The sequence below is a fragment of the Notamacropus eugenii genome, chromosome 2, assembly GCF_028372415.1.
Source record: "Notamacropus eugenii isolate mMacEug1 chromosome 2, mMacEug1.pri_v2, whole genome shotgun sequence".
Taxonomy (NCBI): Eukaryota; Metazoa; Chordata; class Mammalia; order Diprotodontia; family Macropodidae; genus Notamacropus; species Notamacropus eugenii.
Genome location: NC_092873.1, coordinates 210,472,348 through 210,492,844, shown reverse-complemented (window position 1 = coordinate 210,492,844; position 20,497 = coordinate 210,472,348).

The window sequence follows — 20,497 nt, the reverse complement described above, 5'->3', positions numbered from 1 at the left end:
AAGAAGACTGGAAAGCCAGGAGGAGACAAGATTTTGAAGAGCTTCAAATATCAAAAAGGAGACAGTATCTTAATTTCAGATTCTGAAATTAATGGGGAGTGACTGGAGTTTCTTGATGGGAGGGAGGGGATTGACCTGGAAGAAATCCATGCTTTATGAAAAACACTGAAAACTGTGTAGATGGCATAGGTTGGAGTGGGAGAAAGACATGAGGTGGGGAGAGCAAATAGGAGGGTATTGCAATAGGGGTGTTGGGGACAGACTGAAGTGATGTGTGGGTATAAAAAGCAATATTTGGCTACTGATTCAAGTCCTCTGTTACAAATTAGTGATGAAACCATAAGCATGTCACTTAAAGTCTCAATTCCCTGGGCAGTTCTGTAAGAAGCCTTTCCAAATTCCTTTATCTTAATGCCTTCCTTCTGAGACTGGGCCTCAATTTATCCTCTATTTAGCTTGTTTGTACTAAATTATTTGCAGGTTGTATTCTCCACTAGACTGTGAGCTTCTTGATATCAGGGACTATTCTTTTATTTGGATTTGGTTTGTTTATTTTTAAAGGTTTTTTTTTAATCCTCAAAGCTTAGCACAGTGTCTCGCACATAGAAATCATTTAATAAATGTCAGTTGTCTGACTATAATTCTGTAAATTATAGAGCAACTGCTTATCTGAATCAGTGGTAGAAGTTAATTACATGGATGAAGTTACAATTGGCTTATATTTATTTTTAGGTATTTTATATATACATATATAGGTATGTATGTATGCACATATTAGATATATAATGTGTGCATATGTATATGTACATGTATGTGTATATATACACACATATATGTGTATTGTGTGTGTGTGTATGTGTATATATATATATAAAATCACTTTCCCTTTCCCCTGCCCCGCCAAAAAAACCTTATGTCCTAGATGGTTTCAGAAAAGTATGCAGAATTCAGTCTCTAAAACAAATAATCACTATTCACAAAAGGAATGTCAAAAATAATTAAATTGTTTTAATATTAAAGGTATCAATTTTTTTCCTTTGCTCCTCTACTCTTCTTGAGCATATCTCTCTCTCTCTTTCTCTCTCTCTCTCTCTCTCTCCATATATATATATATATATATATATATATATATATATATATATATATATATATATATATATTAACTTCTGCCAGAATATTAATAGTGGCTCTCTAAAAATGGAAGAGGTAATATAGGGTAATTGTTGCCCAAATCTGAACCATCAGATAAACTAGCTAAGTCATTCAATAACTTTTTTTTCCCCATTCTCTTTCAGTTTGCATTCCAGGAATGTGCATATGACTAAGTGTAAATGGAACTCTGGCTGTGACACAAAGTGATCACGGGACAAAATACATATAAGTCACCTTTAAATGATAAAACGGAGAAGCCATTATAGCCAAGAGAAATGTCAGATGTATGTTTTAAATAAATCTTAAAATTCATAGCATCAAACCTTCTCTGGCTTTTAAGGTTAGTGGCAAAGACCTGGATTAAATTCTTCCTTGAACGCTCACTACCTAAATGGTATTCGATACTATTTCTATTATCTCCATAGGCAAATAACAGTTTTCTCATTCCAAAGCTAAGTTTTTCCACCTATAGGAATAAAGCTACTAAGACAAGAAGCGGTAGCTCAGAAGTGTTAAGCAGGAACAACACAAACTTGATGTTCTATAAGCTATTTCTTATGTAGCTGATAATCAATGCAAGTGGTAATTGTTAGTATTGTTGACAATGGAAATGTGGGAATATGGTACAGAGCAGCTGGACTGATTAAGGATTGAGGAAACAAATCAAAATCCTGTCATGGAGGCATAATATAGAAGTGATGGTGTACTTCCATCATTCAGATATCTCCTAAGGCTGTCTCTGCCAAATATGCAAGACAAGGGTGTTGTAGGTATGTGTAAGGGGCAGAGGTGTCCACAGACTATAGTTGTGCATTATTAACACCTGCGCTGTGTATTACTTGGAACCGAGACTTCGCACTTAGATACCACCTCTTCTCTGGGTTTGTCTCATTCCTCCAACCTGCTCCATCATACTAGCTGATCAAGCTTCTAGAGACAGAATACAAATATGCAGTTATATTCAAACTCTCTCAGTTTCCTAAGGCAAAGATTTTTGATGGGAAATATATTTGTCCCATTGACTACTTAGCTCTTGAGCCCATTCAATGTGTTTTTTTATGTATGTCAACTAGCCACTCACAAAATGACACATACACATTGTGCATGTTTCTTATACAACCAGTCATTCATGATGTCACTTTGAGAATTCAAACAAAGCAATAATAAGGTAATAGTCAATAATAAGTTAGTAATAATAAATCAAAAATTAGTATTATAGGTAATATATTCAAAAAATCTACATATTAAAATATATTACAATACGCATAAAAATCAAGATCACATTCTTCCACCAGTACATTCAATAGCTATAGTAGGAGAGGAAATGCTCTTATAGGAAAATGGTAGAGAAACACAAGGAATGAAAACTGATGTATTTAGTATAAGTCAGAATTCTAGATTACAAGCTTCAGTGTTGTTGATTAGTTTATGACATCTACATACTGTTAAAAAAGACTTCTCAGCTTACTATCTGACTGTTGATTCTCACCGTTATTTCTCTGGATAAATCCTTCTCTCTTCTCTACTCAAACATAGCATATAAATACTTACAACTAGGCATCACTCTGAGTTTTACGGACCATCCTATCCAGTTATGCACCCATCCAGATGGGATACTGTCCAATCACAATGGAGCTCACAGTAAGATAGTTGAGGTTCAACATCTAAGCCAGCTCACTGATATGCCAAGTAAATGTAAAACTTCACTGTATTTCCTCTCATCAGAGAGCAACAAAATCCTATCTTAACAAACCTTTATCCAACTGTAACTTCTATAAGAGGGCAATAGTTGTGCCTGGAAACCTTAACCAATGAAATCAGTTCTCCCTGTCTTCAAATCAGGAATCACTCAGCTGAAGCCTCCTTTCAGCTGACTGCTTCTAACTGTCAAGGCTCCAACAGTACAGTTTCTCCAGTTCTGCAGAACTCTTCAGGTTCTTCTTCCTCTGATACTGTCTTGTGTGATGCCTTTTGCTCTTCTACTGTGTTTATTGTTATGTTCAATGGCTTAATTCAGAACCTCCAGACTGTCAGTGACTTGCCTTTTAATTAAAACATCACAATTCTCCAAATTTCTTCTGTCAAAGTGGCATTTGTTTTGGAATCACACCTCAGTCTGCAAATGCTTGTTTGATTTCCGATTTTCTTAGCTTTACTCTTTCTATGCAAATAAGAGGAGATGCTCATCATACTTCAGGTCTGGAGTTCTCAAAGATCTGTTCTTTCTTTGGTGCCTTCAAAAATGTGTTTCTTTATAATCATATTTCTTGAGTTTTAGTAAACAAAAGATCTCTCTTTGCTTCATTATAACATAAACTGTTTTCATACAAGTGAGTCATCCCTCCACATTGTTCACAAAGAGATCTAAGTCCTTAAATCTAAACTACAGATCATTCTTTCATCAGAACTATCCAAACTCTCATCTAAAAGCTGTGTCTCTTCATATTTAACAGTTTATATAAAAACAAAATTCTTTTTCTATTCTTATTAGATATAAAAATGTCCATCCACAACAGTAGCGATATTTCAAATCTTTTGACAATTAATATAAATCTTTTCCTTTAAACAAGAACCAGTTTTTCTTTGCCTCCTTCCTTATTAACTGCTCAGTGTGAAAAGAGCCTTAAAGAGAATATGTACCCTTTAAACAAAGAAATTAGTATTTTCCTTACTTGTCTTAATGATAATTTCATCATTCAAAAGATAGTGGCTGTAATGAAAGGAATTACTTTTCTGAACTTGACTATGATCAGCAAGGAAGACCTGTTTGTTGAAGTAGACATGGTAAAATCTTGAAGGGAAGTTACCACCTCTATCTTATAATTTATAATAAAGAAGGTGAAGAGAGCTGGACAGTCTGAAATGTATCTTTGATCTGGGGAGGACAGATTTGAAAGTGTGATTAGGATATCATGGTCTAAAATCTTTGAGGCAAAGTTAAAACAGAAGAAATGAAAAACTCTAAAAAGCAAAATTCTAATGACACCAATAGAAATAATTATTAAGAGGAGGGAAAAGAAGTGTCTAAGGAGACTGATAAAGATGCACAGGAAATTCCTAAGCCACATAGATCTAAATGCCATGTACAAGCAAGAAGTAAGAACAAGCATTGGAGACCAAACTGGAAATTTAAAAACAGCTAAGAATAGAGTGAGAGCTACAAAAGTTCAGAGGTAGCTGAGGCTACCAAGGGATGGCAAAAAGAACAAAATGGATAAGGTATTATTGGGTCAAAACAGGAGGAGAAGATAGATCCACTGCTTGAGTTGAGTGGATCAATGAAAGCAGATAGCAGAAAATAGCAGAACTATACAATTTATTTTGTTTCTGATTTCTTGCCTAACAATAATAACCTTTTATCTGGAAAGAGCCGAAAAAATAACTAATAGGGAATTAAAACACAGAATGAAAAAGGAAGAAATTAGAAGACGTTGGATGTCTTTGAGCAGTTAAATCAATAAGCCCAGAATAATTATTTATCAAGGCAATAAATGAACTACTGGATGTCATTACTGAGGTCAGTAATTTTGGAAAGATTGATAGGATAGGAGGGAAGCTGCAGTACTGCAAAAGGAAAGCACATTGTCCAGATTTTCAAGAATAAAAATTACAGGCTAGGGAATTTGACTCTTCTAGTAAAATTCTAGCAGGTGTTATTAAAGTTACTTTGTTTTTATTTTGCATATTTTTATACTTACTTCTGTTTGTTTCTGTGGTTGCTCTCCAGTAAAACATAAGGTTTTTGAAGACAGACGCTGTTTCTTCATTGGTTTTGTATCTTCAGTTCTTAACACAAACTCTGAAATATGGTTGCTGTTTAATGGGTGCTTGATGAATGAATGAATGAATGAATGAATGGATGGATGGATGGATGAATGAATGAATGAATGAATTGGTTGGGTCTGATGATCTGAGATCATTAAGAGTATTTGAGTGGAAGCTTAGGTGGTGCAGTAGATAGAGCACTGGACTTGGAAAACTCATGAAGATGTGTTCAAATCTGGCCTCAGACACCAGCTATGTAACCCTGGGAATGTCACATAATCCCATTTGCCTCAGCTTCTTCTCTAGAAAATGAGCTGAATAAGGAAATGGTAAACCACTCTAGTATCTTTGCCAAGGAAAACCCCAAAATGGTCACAAAGAGTTGCATATAACTGAAATTGAATAAGAAACCAAAAAAGAGCATTTGGGTCATAGAATCATAGACTGAGTCCTAGAAAGGGCTTTAAAAGTCATCTAGTCCAAATTGATGATGCGAAAACTGAGCTCCAGATTGGCTGAGTGACTTTTCCATGATAATAAACTGGTAAGTATTAGAATCAAAAACCAAGCCAGGTCCTCTGATGTCCAAACTAGATTGAATCAATCTACTGGATCATGCTGGAAGAACAATTTATTTTCATTATTATATCTCAATGTACTCTATTAAAATTGTATTTGTCATAGATGTCCTTATTGAGTGCTTATATTTAGTAAAAGGGTTTTTTCTCACTTTCATTATCTGAATTATTGATATAATCTCTCCAGACCTTGATATTACACTTAAGATCAGCATGTTCCTGATCTAAAACACCTTGTGTCCATGAAAACCAAGCTCTAACTTTACTTCTTGCATGAAGCAGAGTTTATTTCTCCCATTTCAAGTGCTTCCCTCCCAAAAATAATTACTTTTCATTCATCTGTCTATCTATCTGTCTGTCTGTCTATCTGTCTATCTATCTATCTATCTATCTATCTATCTATCTATCTATCTATCTATCTATCTATCTGATGAAATTGTGCATACATGCTGTCTTCTTTGGTGGAATGTATGTTTCTTGAAGACAGACTTTATCTCTTGTGTTCTCAAGCACTTAATACAGTCCCTGGCACATAGTAAGTGCTTAGTAAGTGTTTATTGATTGATAATTGATGTCAGTGTTGAAGGATACTTCTAATGGAGCCTCTCATGGATCTGTCCTTGGCCCTATGACATTCAACCTTTTTTTTCCCCAATGATTTATAAAGGGCATAGGTGACATGCTTGTACATTTTTTTGAGGACATGTGTGTACAAAATGTACAAAAGCAAGAGAAATAATTTTAAAATTAGACGAGAGAATTAGAATTAAAAAACAATTTTGGTAAGTTATATCAAGTGGCAAAATTTCAAATAAAATTAACAGAAATAAATGCTATAACATTTAGGTTCAATATCACATATGCAATAATGTGTTGGGTTAGATAATTCATCTGAGAAAAAAAACTGGTAGTTATTGTGGCCTACATTATCAATTTGTGTTCACAAATGATGTGGCAGCCAGAAAGAAAAACAACTAATGATGTATTAGGTACATGGAAAGGATTACTTTCTAGGCACAAGGATGTAATAGGCCTGTTGCATTTTGCCCCAATCAAGCAAATTCTGGGGTTTTGTATTCAGTTCTACATGTCAGATTTTAGAAAGGACATTGATAAGACAGAATATGTTTATGTAAGGGTAATTAAGATGGTGAAAAGCCACATATGTTAGAAGAGCTAGAGTTATTTAGCTTAGAGAAGAGTATACTAAGGGAGAGATATCATGATTGTCTTCAAGTATTTGAAGAGCTGTCATGCAGGGAACAAATTGGATTATATTCTCCTTGGCTGTAGAGGACAAAACAAAGCACTGCATAGAAGCTGCATTGTCAGATTTAGACTAGACATAAAGAATAATTCCTAACAATTAGACCTATTGAAAAGTGGAATGAGATGTGTTGGAAGTAATGGGTTTGTCCTCACTGGAGGTCCAAGCAAAAGCTAAATGACCCCATGATGCAAGTATTGTAGAGATTTTCTTTCATGTTAAGGTTGGAATGTGGAATAGATTACCTCAGACATTCCTTCCTGAGATTTTCTGATTATTGGTAGTAGCTATAATTCTAATAGCTACAAATAAAAACATTAGACATTATTATAATCAATTCATCACTTACTAATTGCTTACCCACCATTTTGAAATCTCCTTAGTCATTTTTATCAAGCTTTCCAAAAAATGCTTCATCTGAAATGTAGCTTTCTCTTGAGTTCTAATTGGTGACTTTTTTACACCTTCATTACAGGTAAAGAATCTGGGACACAAATTAAGTTGAGTTTAGAGCTGGAACATGTACTATATATTCTATTCCCATGAAAGAGCTTTTCTTTCCACAATTATTCTATGCTTGACTAGTAAGAGGACATTCCACTCTTCCATTCCTGTGACATAGATGGGATTGAAGGTTTTATTGTCTTTGATTTTGGAGTTGGAAGTAGTCTGGAATGAGCAAGGCCAGCCTTTTGGGAGGCAGTAGAGAGTTAGCCAGGGTAATCTTTGCTGCCAATTAAAGATCAACATTAATGAACCCTAAAGACATTTCTGTCTAGTCCTTCCACATCCTGTGCTATGAGGCCTTAAGGGTGAAGGAAATAAGCATTGAAAAATATGATCTCCTTAGGACAATGGAACTGATTCACCCCGGGGAAGAAAAAAGCATCTTTAAAAGCAAATAGCATCTAAGTATAATCTCCTCTTGTTTCATGTTCCTTCTGAAGATGAATTTTCTTTCAGTTCACAATGGATTACATATCTATCATCCACATTCAAATTACAAAGCACCTGCAATTACCTTGCAAGATTGAGGAGAAGATAAGAGTTCACTCAGGTTGACACTCAACTGCAACCAGCACAAAAGAATACTATGGAAAGAACACACATGTCCTCAAAAAAATGTACATGAATTAATTTTATTTACATTTTGGAAATATATTCACCCCTAGAGAATTCTGCTCAACTTAGAGACAACAGCTGTTATTCAGGGAGGTCTATCTTACTCACATCTTCCAGCTGGGTTGCATAAGGGCTTAAGGAGAGAAAGTTTCTTTCTTTAGATTAGGAGGATTCACCAAAATATCAAGTCAAGAAAAAGTAATCAGAGACACTACACTACACTACACATGCACACACACACACACACACACACACACACACTACATTTTTTTTCTTCAGATAAGATTGGGTATTGTTCATTATCTGGTGGATGATTCTATGTGTTAGAAATATTTCAAGGCAAAAGCCCTATTTGAAAAGTATGTAATAATATGCTAGAAGTGTCATTTTACCTGTTAGTAGGATGTATATCAATTGGGTAGTAGAGGAAAGGAAGAGAAGAATGTGTGTATAGCTTCCTGACCATCTAAAGGTTTCTATGTAACAAAAATAACTTTAAAGTTTTCACTTAGACATAAACATGATAATATTACCTTAAAAATATTTATTTTAAATTCCCTACAGCTTTCATGTTATTATAAAATAATTTAAGAGCAGATATTCTCATACTCATACATTATATTAAAAGGAATAAATTACAAGAACGTAAGAGTTGTTTTTATGAACAAGAGAATGGAAAAGCACTACTTAGAGGTAAGCTAACTGTTGAATGGAGATTAAACCTATGATTTCACTGCTCTGTGAAACTCCCAAATGGGAAATTCTCTCTACAAATGCATGTTGGGACCTTCTCTGAAACTTATAGTCTTAGAGAACTGAGCGCTAGAACAATAAGAGGGCAAATAGCTTGCCCAAGATCACACAGGCATTAAGCTGTGAACTCAATACTTTCTCCCTTTGTGGCTGACTTTCTATCCACTATACTCAATTGTCTTTTGATTTGTGTACAAATTACTATCCTCACTTTAATAGTGAAGAAAATAAGTTTGAAAAACATTAACTGGATTCTCCGTGTTGACGTAACTAGTAAGAAGTTCTTACTAGCTATATCACTTGGCATGTCATACTCAGATTTTCTCATTATAAATTCATTGTTTATTTTTCCTCTATTGAACAAAATTGTTTATTTAAAACAACTCATTTAAAACTAGCAATGTTACTTGAAAATCAGATATTCTTCTCCTAATTCCAGTCCTTTCCCCACTACTATTCAAAACTTACATAATACTAATGAATAATAATAGTAATAAATCACATTTATTTAGTGTTTTAAGGTTTGCAATGTACTTTTTATGTGTCCCCTTTAATCTCCAAAATAACTCTGTAAAGTGGATATTATTCCTTTCCACATTTCACAGAAGAGGAAACTGAATCTGAGAGAGGTTAAGGGACTTGTCCAGAGTCCCACAACTAATGAATGTCTGAGGCAGCGTTTGAACTAAAATCTTTGTCACTACAAATATTCTACTCTACCCCTGTACCACCTGACTGTCAAATTAATAGACAATTAATTGACTGTTTAATTTGGGGTCATGTTCCAATTATCTTCCTAAGGCTGACCATAAGTCACTTCTCTTGACACCACATTTGAAGTAAAAAGAAAGTGAGAAGGCAGACAATAAAACAAAGAATTAAGATTAGTCGTTGTCAGAAGAAATCGCTAATAATCAGAAAATACCAGTGTAAAAGAGTTGTGTGGGCATGGCTGACCAACATTTGGGCATCCACAATATCACATCATTCTGTCAACATTTTCTCCTCTCCAATATGTAATAAATTCAATGTACTCTATAAAAAATAGGCAAGAAATAAAAGTTTTAATATTTCTCACATCCTTTAAAAGAGGTGTATCAATATCTTAAATCCAAATAAGAGACATAAATAAGAAGTGTAATCTAGTTCAACCATTTGTAGATGTTTTCTTGTCTAGAAAAAAATACTAGATATACTGGTAAAATGAAAGAATTGACATCTTTCTAAATTGTAATTGATCAAACTACAGTGTAGTTTCAGGGGTTTTCTCTGACAGATCCGTCAGTGGGAAACTGAACAGAATATCTTTAAGGGCTCTTCCAGATCTAATTCTATGATCCTATTATCTAAAGATCCAAAGGCAGTAAGGATGAAATTCCAAAATGTACATGGGAAACTAAATAGCTTTCTAAATCTACAGTTACTAATGTAGATTGAGGATATGAAATAAGAAAAAAAAAGAACTTTTAAAATCTAACAACCGAGAAAATCATTTGTTCTCCCAAGAGCAATTATGGACTACAGTTATGTGTGGAATATAACGTTTTAATCTATGATGATTTTGAATGTTCCTAGCAATTCAATAAGCACCCACATGATGTGTTGCAAATTCCAAAGATCTTCAAGACTGAGTCTTCCAGTAATTACCCATTTCTGTTCTACAAGCATTGCGAACTTGGCCATAGTTTTTCCAGTACATCCTGTTCCAAATTGCTGGTTCCTACTTCGAGAATCCCAAGTCTCAGCAGTTGTGACAAATTTTAAATTTCTGCAAATAAGGAAGCATGTTAGTCTTTTTCTTTGAATTTTATCAAGAAATTGTTTTGTCCAATATTGTCAAATTGGCATTCTTAAAGCACAAGTCTTACTAAGTAGCTCTTCCTTCCTTAGAAGCTCCAGAAGCTATCATATGCCTCTAGGATGAAAAATAAACTTTTAAGTTTCACATTTGTATCTTTTCACAATCATGATTCCTGCCTGTGTTTCCAGGCTAATTACCCATTACTGTCTATTATGCAATCTATCAGACTTTCCTAATACATACTGTTCTATTTCCTTTCTCCATACCTTACAAAGACTAATCCCCATGTCTGGAATGCACTTAATCCTTACTCCAATATCTTAGAACCCCTATATCCCTTCAAGAATCAGCTCAAGTAGATCTTTTTCTAAGACACTTTTTTTTCTGAGTGTCTAGTTACTAGTATCCTTCCCCATGGAACTTCTTCTGTATTTACTTTGTATATATTTTAAATTTGTTTATCCATGATAATATTGTTTCTCTTTCTTCCCCATTAGAATACAAGTTTGTGAGGACTGAGACTATTCCATCTTTATTTTTCTATCTCCAGGGCTGACAGAAAGCACTTGCTTCATAACTATTTATTGAATGAATGAATGAATTCAGATTTTCACTGAAATCTATATCTGGTATATATAAAAATGTAGAGTGTCACAGATATTTGCACAAAAAAAAATGTCTACTGAGATGAAGTATCCTATTTGAAGATAACTTCTGATATAATTAATTGCTTGTCTTTTACATATTATCTGTGATAGAGTTTACAATCTCTTATCCTTTAAAAAAACAAAACCCTCACTTGATTCTACCAGCCCTTGTTAGTTATCCTCTTTTCCTTCTTAAACAAGCTCCTTAAGAAAGCTTGCATTTCCTCTCTTTGGCAAAGATACCAGAGAGCTCTTATTTGCTAAATCTAATGGTCTTTTCTCCATCCTCAATTATTTTTAAATTCTTTGCTAATTTTGACACTACCAATCACCCTTTTTTTCAGGACACTACTTTCTCTCCAGATTTTCATGACACTGTTCTCTCCTGATTCCCCTATTTATCTGCCTGCTCCTTCTCAGTCTTCTTGGCTAGAGTTTCATCTTGGTCCTGTCCACAAACGGTGTTTCCTTCAAATCTCAGTCCCGAGTGGTGTTCACTTGATCTCATCAGCTCCCACAGATTATCATCTCTGTTTGTACAATCTTGATTCCCATATGGCCCACCCTAATCTCCCTTCTGAGCTCCAGCCTCACATTACCAGCTATTTTTTGAAAATCTCAAATTGAATATCCAGAGGCATTTCAAACTTACCATGTCCAGAAGATAACTTCTTATCTTTCTCCAAAAACCTTTCTGTCTCCCTTTTTCCCAGCTTTCCTAATATTGTTAGGTATACGTCTATCCTTCCAGGCACTCAAGCCCACAATCTCTCTGCAATCCACAGAACCTTATTCTCATTCACCCCATATTTCCAATCTGTTACTTTGTTGCTGGTCAGTCATTTCAGTCATTTCTGACTCTTCAAGACACCATTTGTGCTTTCCTTAGCAAAGATACTGGAGTGGTTTGCCACTTCCTTCTCTTGCTCATTTTTACAAATGAGGAGCTGAGGCAGATAGGGTTAAGTGACTTTCCCAGGATCACACAGATAGTAAGTGTCTGAGACCAGATTTGCATTGGTGCTTTAACCACTAAGCTGCTCCTAGATCTTGTCATCTCTATTTTCTCCTCTATCATAAATATCCTCTTCTCTTTGCCCATGCAGCTGCTATATTGGTGCTCTCGTCATCACTTTCACTGGATTCTAATTCCGTGTCTTTCCCCATTCCAATATCCCCTTTCCCTATTTCACTCAGCTACCAAAGTGATTTTCCTAAAGCCACCTCTGACCATTTCACTCCCCTCCCTTCACTTCTGGGAAGAGAACGTTTCTTGACTGTCCTGTCATTTGGTTCATCATTTCTGTGATTTCTCAGATCAAAACATGTTTCCCTAGTCACCGCTGCTTGTATGTGTTATCTTCTCTTACTGGAATGTAAGCTCCTTGAAGGCAGAGTGTTTCATTTTTACATTTACGTATACCTACTTATTTGTATTATATTTATATTTATATCCCCAGTTCCTTGCCCATAGTAATTAATAATTTTTCTCATTCATTTATTTTTGCTAACCACTGAGCAGTTTTAAGCAGGAAGGTCTACAATTCAGTGGGAGGGGGCGGTGTAGTACAGTGAAAAGAACATTAGATTTGGAGTCGGACTTGGACTTCAGAACTTGCCTCAATCATTGTCTTTGTAACTGTAGGCAAGTCACTTAACCTATCAGGGTCTCAGTTTCCTTATAACTGAAAGAAGAGGGCTGGATGATATGGCTTCTCTAAATCTATGATCTTCAGAGTAAACCAAATCATACCTCAGGGACCTTTACTTGGAAAATAAGTTTATTACCATGTCTCACAGAAGTGTTGTGAAGATGCTGGAGACTAGAATTATAAAGCTTCCTGAGCATCTGGTGAAACAGTAAACTATGTTTTCTTAATGTCTATCAACTATGTCACTTATCTAGTAGTATGAGAACTAATTTTTCTAACGATCCTGAGGCACATAAGGGCCACAGATTATCTACTGAATCACCAAAGAAAAGTTCACTTAGCTCTAGTATAGCTTATTATTTATGAATTTTTGTTTTATTTGAACTCTTGGAAATTGGTAATTCATGTATAGTGTATGTGGTAACTCTCAGTTAATTGGAATATTTGATGAACCAAGAGTATCCATTACCCCAACTTGGCTGGATGACAGTTTGCTAAAGTATGTAAATTCCAGGTTTCATCAACAGCAAATTGGGCAATGGCATACAAACCAAAAGACTGTCCCCAAAAACTATCAAATCTTTCATATTAGAAATCATTTTCTTCATTTAGAAACATCTATCCTAGTGAATACTGTGTATTCACATAGCTGCTCTTCGTAGGTATATACATACATACATTTTTTTTTTTCTGGTTGAGAATATCACAGAGGCTGTAAACTCAGAAGGAATTACATTCAGAAAAGTCCAAGATGTTAAAGGCTATTAAGAATAGTCTGTATTGCCATGGTTTCTGATGTTCACCCACAATAAAACCTCAGAACAAGAAAGAGAGCAGTAACAGATACCTCACTTTTCCCACTCTTATCTCACTTCTCCTCCTCTTTAAGAGCTATTCTGTGACTTTTAACCAGTAGTAAGTAATTAGTTCTGTAACAGGACCACAGCTTTTAACAGACCAGACAAACTAAACAAAGGCCACATCAGCAATGAAGCCTGAAGCAGAATCTTGGAGCTTTCAACAGCAAGAGTAGTTAAGGGGCTTTCAATTGTTTATAGTAGCTTTTAAGTCATAAAGTGAGTGTACTTCTTAACTTATGTACTTACACTGGAAATTTATGTTTTGAATGTTTCATAAAACCCCAAATTGACAATCTCCCCGAAATGGAAGTACTAATATTGCAAAAGTTTTGAAAGCACAGACTGAAAGTAAATGTATTTCATACTGCAATATTAAAAGGAAAACAAAAATAATAAATCCTCCAAACCTTCTTTTATTAGGTACCTTCTTTATCTCTTGGTGATGCTGCATGACAATCTCTGCCTTCCCCTCCCCACTTACTCCCTTTCCCCTTTTGTCTCTTACCTCCTGTTCCTATAGTTTGTCTGCTTTCTTCCTGTGTTAACTGCATGATTCACCTGCTCTGAGTTAATTGACCAATGCTGTGTGTGTGGCATGTGGTAGAATGCAGAATAAAGAGTGAGTGAAATATGCTCAACAGCTTTTTTTGTCATGTATCCCTCCAAGGCAGTAAGTGTGTGTGATTCTCTTCTTGCAGTTCCTGAAAATACTCAAGTAAGGATCCAGGAAAATATTTGAAATCACATCTGAAGAGCCCCAACAAATTTATAAAATAGAATAGCACTTGTCACTTAAGAGTGGCACCTTTTCCCCTTCATATACAGAGGAAAAGATGAGACTAGCAAAAAAATTAAAGCCCTTTGGACCTTCTTCTAAGGACATTTGGCCTTATGCCCTTAGACCATTTAGATCATGAGAGAACAGAAGTATCAAAGTTTTGTTTTGTTTTTTTTAAATATATCGTTCTGGTGATTAAATGGTTGAGAAGAGATCACCCTCCACCACCCACTCCAGGCATTTCCCGTGATTGCATGGGATTTCAATGGGACTATTTTAGTCTATGAGTTCATGTTAGGTTCATGGATGAAAGCGAGCTAAAAGACAAGACCCAAAGTTTTCCTGCTCAGGGAAGCACTCTATTTCAACCTTAGAATATCCTTTGGTTCTTGATCAGCAACATGCTGAAACACGCTGAAGTTCAGTGAAAGTGATTTGAAGTGGTATAAATCCACAGGGAAGTTTCTGAAGTTAGGATGAATTTCCTGCTGAATGACAGGGGTTTTAAAATTCTGTCATTGTTGGGGGTGAGGGGGAAGGAGAGCTTTTGTTGTTCATTCATTTCTCAGTCATGTCTGACTGTCACCGCATTCTGGGTTTTCTTGACAAAGATACTGGAGCAGTTTGCCATTTCCTTCTGCAGCCCATTGTTTTTCAGATGAGGAAACTGATGCAAACAGGGTTAAGTGACTTGTACAGGATCAAACAGTCAGTAAGTGTCTGAGGTCGGATTTGAACTCAAGAAGATGAGTCTTCCTGATTCCAGGCCCTGCACTTTCTCCCACTGTACTACCTAGATTCCCCAGGAGGAGGATTGTTACTGTAAAAAATAAGAGAATTTTACCATTAAATTCAAAATCCTTAATACCATTATTGTGACTCTGGTGGTATTTGATAATACTGGAGGATAACTAGAGCTCTCAGAAAAGTCACAATTATAAAAATGTCATATTCACAAATGAACCCAAATAAAGAGTCATTAATAGAAAAATACAAACATTCAAATTAAGGAGAGACATCAAGTTTTTAGATGATATGTTCTAATTCTATCTTTGTCAATCCCTTTGTGATCTTAGGCTAGTCCAGGGGTAGGAAACTGTGACCTCAAGGCCACATGTGGCCCTCTATGTCCTCAAGTGCAGCCCTTTGACTGAATCCAAACTTCACAGAACAATTTCCCTTCATAAAAGGATTTGTTCTGTAAAACTTGGACTCAGTCAAAAGGCTGCACTTGAGGACCTAAAGGACCACATGTGGTCTTGAGGCCACAGGTTCCCTATACCTGGACTAATCACTGAACCCCAGACCCTCTGGGTGTCAAGTGGTCCCCAAGATTCTCAATTATAATGTTAAGGAGCTGGGCAATGTAGTCTCAAGAATTATTTCAAGCCCTGAATCTCTGTCTGGGGATCTATAATCTTAGACATAGCTCTACCAAATCCCAACCTCCAAGATGAAATCCATAAATAGTCTTTGGGAAAATGAATTCATAGAAATGCAAAATGTAAGCTCCTTGAGGACAGGAACTATTCTGCTTTTGTCTTTGTATTCCCAGTTATGACTACATCCTTTGGTACATAGTAGGTGTTTAATAAATGCTAGTTGAATAAAATTGAATTTTCAAAGGAATTAAAGTGAATTTACATTATAGTTGCTTTTATGGCATATTAAATACTTGAAAGAATGGGAAATTAAAAAAATATTAGAGAAGGGACAGAGAATTGTATTAGAGATTTGCAAAATCACATTACTTTTTTTTTTTTCCATAGAGAATGGATCCTTTGAAAATTAATGTAGTCATTAACCATCTGGTTTACTATAGGACGAACTAAAGAAGTATCTCAGAATGGTCCAAACTGGCCTTTGCTCATAACTATACTTTATTAGTCTGCTGGCACCAACATGCCTAAATATGAGGAAAAGTCCAGCTTGTGCTAGAGAGCCACATAGCTAACACCTGGAATGTATTCTCCAGAGTGAAAACAGCAGGGAACTGACCAGAAATAACCTCACTCATATTATTGCTTCAATTAGACCAAAACAACTTTCTCTTTGAAAACTTAATAATAAACACTGCAGGTCATTCACTTGTTTTGAGCCCCTTTGGGAGAGCAGAGCAGATGTATCCCCTTAGTCAGCCCCCTTGCTGTCATAGAGACAAGAGGCACAAATCAGGACAGATATTGATTTTAATTGGAACCAACAGCACCTACATGCTGTCTTAAGATCCACATCTTCCTGCGAATATATTTGTGCGTGTGGATGTGTGTGTGGACGTGAACCCATCTACACACGCATATCATTTACGAAAGATGAACCTTTCCTTCTGTCAGACTGATTAGACAGAGTGAGGTAATTATTTCTATGCTGCACATTTTTTTCAGGTTCATTGCTCAAATCACCATGGATTGACAATTCCTTAGCAAACTGAGGAATCTCTGAAAGCCTTATTGTGTGCACTAGAAACCCAGATGAAAACAACATTAACACAGACTGAAGCAGTTAGGATCTTGTTAACAGCCAGGGTGTGGGCATAATGTTTTTTTAATGACTTTCACTGAGGCCTGAGAGGGATTCCACAATCAGAGAGAGAACAGACACCCAACAGAAATCTCCACAAAATTAGATTACCTGCACCATTTTTTTCTCTTTTCTCCTCACCAACCCAGACCTTCAAGGTGAGACACATTTCCCCACTAAATCGAAAGTCTTGAAAGCTAGGTTATCCTCCTCACCCTTCTTCACCTCTCCCTACCTCAGAGGTAATGTGACTTTTCTTTGATAGATACAAATGACTTTTCCATGTAAATCTTCCCCTGTCACACATTAATTCCAACCAGGCAAGGGAGCAGAACAGGTGTTGTGTTCCTTACATTAATTATTATGAAAAATGAAGTGGCAGCAGACATATCACCTAGAAGCTGGAATCCTGGCAAAGAGACTAATAATTGAAACATTTCTTATATATTTTTTGAGTTCCCTGTAGTGCCTACTAGCATGTACTAGACACTTATAAATATTTTCTAATTGAATGAATGAATGGCACACCTAAGTATTTGATCATTGAATGAACGAATGGCAGTAGGCACACATAAATATTTGCCAGTTGAATGAATGAATGAATCATCGATGGGGATTTATTAGAAACAACTTCCCATGATGCTGTGGTTAAAATGACAAACTTGGAAAAATCTGTATCGGTGGTCCAACTCAGAGAAATAGTTTGCCAAATTGAAGGGGAAGGGGGGAATCATTAACGAGAGCAGAGAGAATTATTTAAAAAGAAGAGAAAGTAAGAAACAAAAAAAAATTTGGCCTCCTATTTCCCCCTCAGCAACCATGAATTATTTTGTTTTCAGTGGATCCTTAGTTTACCTGTACGCAGCTTCACTAACTTTTCTAGGCTCCACGCTGGCTTTTTTAAGGGACTATCAGAACAAAACTAGATGATCCTGAATGCAAAATAGGCAGCCAAACCAAATCCTAGATCCACATCTAGGACTAAGCCACATCTACCATACATTCTTTAGAACTTGAAGTAGATAACACAATACCTATCTGTCTCAGTATAGGAATTTGGGATATAAATGTCTGGCTCTGCCTATATATTACAAACATGCTATAAATATAGGCAATGGTAGGAAGTTGTTTTAAGAATCTTAGGGGATAAAAGTCTAGTAGAATTATAGATTTAGAGCTAGAAGAGACTTAGAGGCTATTTAGTTCAATCTTCTAATTTTATAGGTGTGGAAAATTAAAAGGGTTGCCCAAGTCACACTTGTGACCAGGGGCAGAGTTGGGATATGAATCCAGGGCCTCTGACCACAGAGCTAGTGGGCTTAGTGTGTAGACCAACGGTGCTGCTTTAGTTTGGTTAGTACAAACAAAAGGAATGAAGGCAACTTTCAGGTAGTTTGAAGACATCTAAGGAAAATAGCAAAACACTAAGGAAAGTAATATGTATTAGAAACCACTGTTGTCACAGTTTGGTTCTTGAGGTTTCTGCAAAGTAGCCAAAAGGAGCTAGTGGAAATTTCAGCACCTAGTTTCCTGACAGTGGACTGGAGATACAGCTTTTTTCAATACTTGCTCTTAAGATCCAATTAGAGAAGATCTTCTAAACAGGTCCTTCTCCTTGTCACTCTCCCCCTGTGCTCCTACACTGCTGACTTTTAGCTAGTTGTCAGAGCTTGGTATGACTTGTTTTTCATAAGCTTTGTTGTTCAGTACAGCAAGATTTCCCAAGCTTTCCCAGTTCTAGTTTAAAAGCCCCCCTGGAGGTGAACTGCAAGCCCAGCGCTAATTACCATAACAATTTATTACAGGAGGGCTTTGATCTCTTCTCACCTACCCAGTTGTCCAGTTCTGCTTTGTCTCCAGAAGTGAGAGATGTGTTTACATAACTAATTAACACAACAGATTGTGTTTTACAAGGTACTTGACAATAACTGGGCCAAAAGGTTTGATCTCTTGATAAACTAGGAAGTGTATAGAATTATCACTTTCCTAGAGATCCGGATGGGAGCAGCTATTGTTAAGCATTTTTCTTAGTCTAGTTCTTAAGGTTCCCAAGAAGGACATTTTTACCAAATTTGTCAGAATTTTGAAGTTTCGCTTTAATTTGGTTTTGTGGAAACAAAAAATTTAACATGACATAAAGATTCTTGTGAGCCAAGGGAAGACAGTCATACTTAAAAAACAGGGAATTGTATTTTTTTTCCTTTTTCTTTTTTTTCCTCTGAATGTCTTGTTTGTCTCATGGTCACTATTCATGTTCTAGTTTGCAGGCTTTTGTTTAGGGGAATGAGAGATTTAGGTCTGTCATGTCAAAGAATTTACCTGATAACTGGAGAGTTTGATAGGCATTAACAAAGGCATTTGAATTAATGAAACTTGAGAAAATGTTTTCTTTTCTATTGTTAAGTAAAATGACCATTAAGTTCCCACTTATATGTTTAATTTTAAAATAAATGAGTTTACTATTTTTTACTTTTAAAAAAGATATTTTTTTTATTTTGAGCAATCTTTCCTTTTTAATTCTGAGTTCCAAATACTCTCCTTTCCTTCCATCCCTCCCTCACTCACTGAGAAAGACAAGCAAAACTATAACAATTAATTATACATGTTGAAATCATGCAAAACATATTTTCATATTAGCCATATCACCATAAAAGCAAAAAAAAAATAAAGTGAGAAAATGATACTTCAACTTGCATTCAGTTTTCTCTTTGAAAGTGGATAGTTTTCCATCTTGATTTGTAATTGTCTTGGATCTTTGTATTGATCAGAATAGCCCAGTCTTCCCTAGTTGATCATTATAACATTGTTATTACACAGCACAATGATCTTCCCCTTCTTCTCACTTCACTTTGCATTAGTTCATAAAAGTCTTGCAATGGTTTTTTCTTTATTTCTGAAACTACCTTTCTAGTCATTTCTTACAGCATAATAGTACTTTATCACAATCAAGTGCCATAACTTGTTCAGCCATTCCCCAATGGATGAATAATCCCCTCAATTTCCAATTCTGTGCTACAACATAAAGAGTTGCTAGGAATATTTTTGTACATATTGGTCCTTTCCTTTTTCTTTGATCTCTTTGGGATATGAAACTATTAGTGGTATTGCTGGGTCAAATGGTATGCACAGTTTGATGGGCCTTTGGGCATAGTTGTTCTCCAGAATGGTTGGATCAATTCACAATTCCACTAGGAGTTTATCATTGTTACCTATTTTTTCCTCATTTCCTCCAGCTTTCATCATTTCTGATAGTTGTAAGGTAGTATCACAGGGTTGTTTTTAATTTGCTTTTCTCTAATCAATAACTATAAATAGTTTTGGTGTCTTCTAAAAACTACCTGTTCTTATCCTTTGATCATTTATCAATTACAGAATTGTTTTTATTTTTCTAAATTTGACTCAGTTCTCTATTTAATTGAGAAATTAGACCTTTATGAAATATGCTGAAAAAATTGACTATGATACCTTTTATCAAAATCTAATTTCCTTGATTATCTATTTTAATTACATTTATTTTTGCTCTTTTGCTTTGCTTGAGATCAAAATTGTTACTTACCTTTTTTTTTTTTTTTTTTTTTTTACTACAGCTAGAAGCATAATAT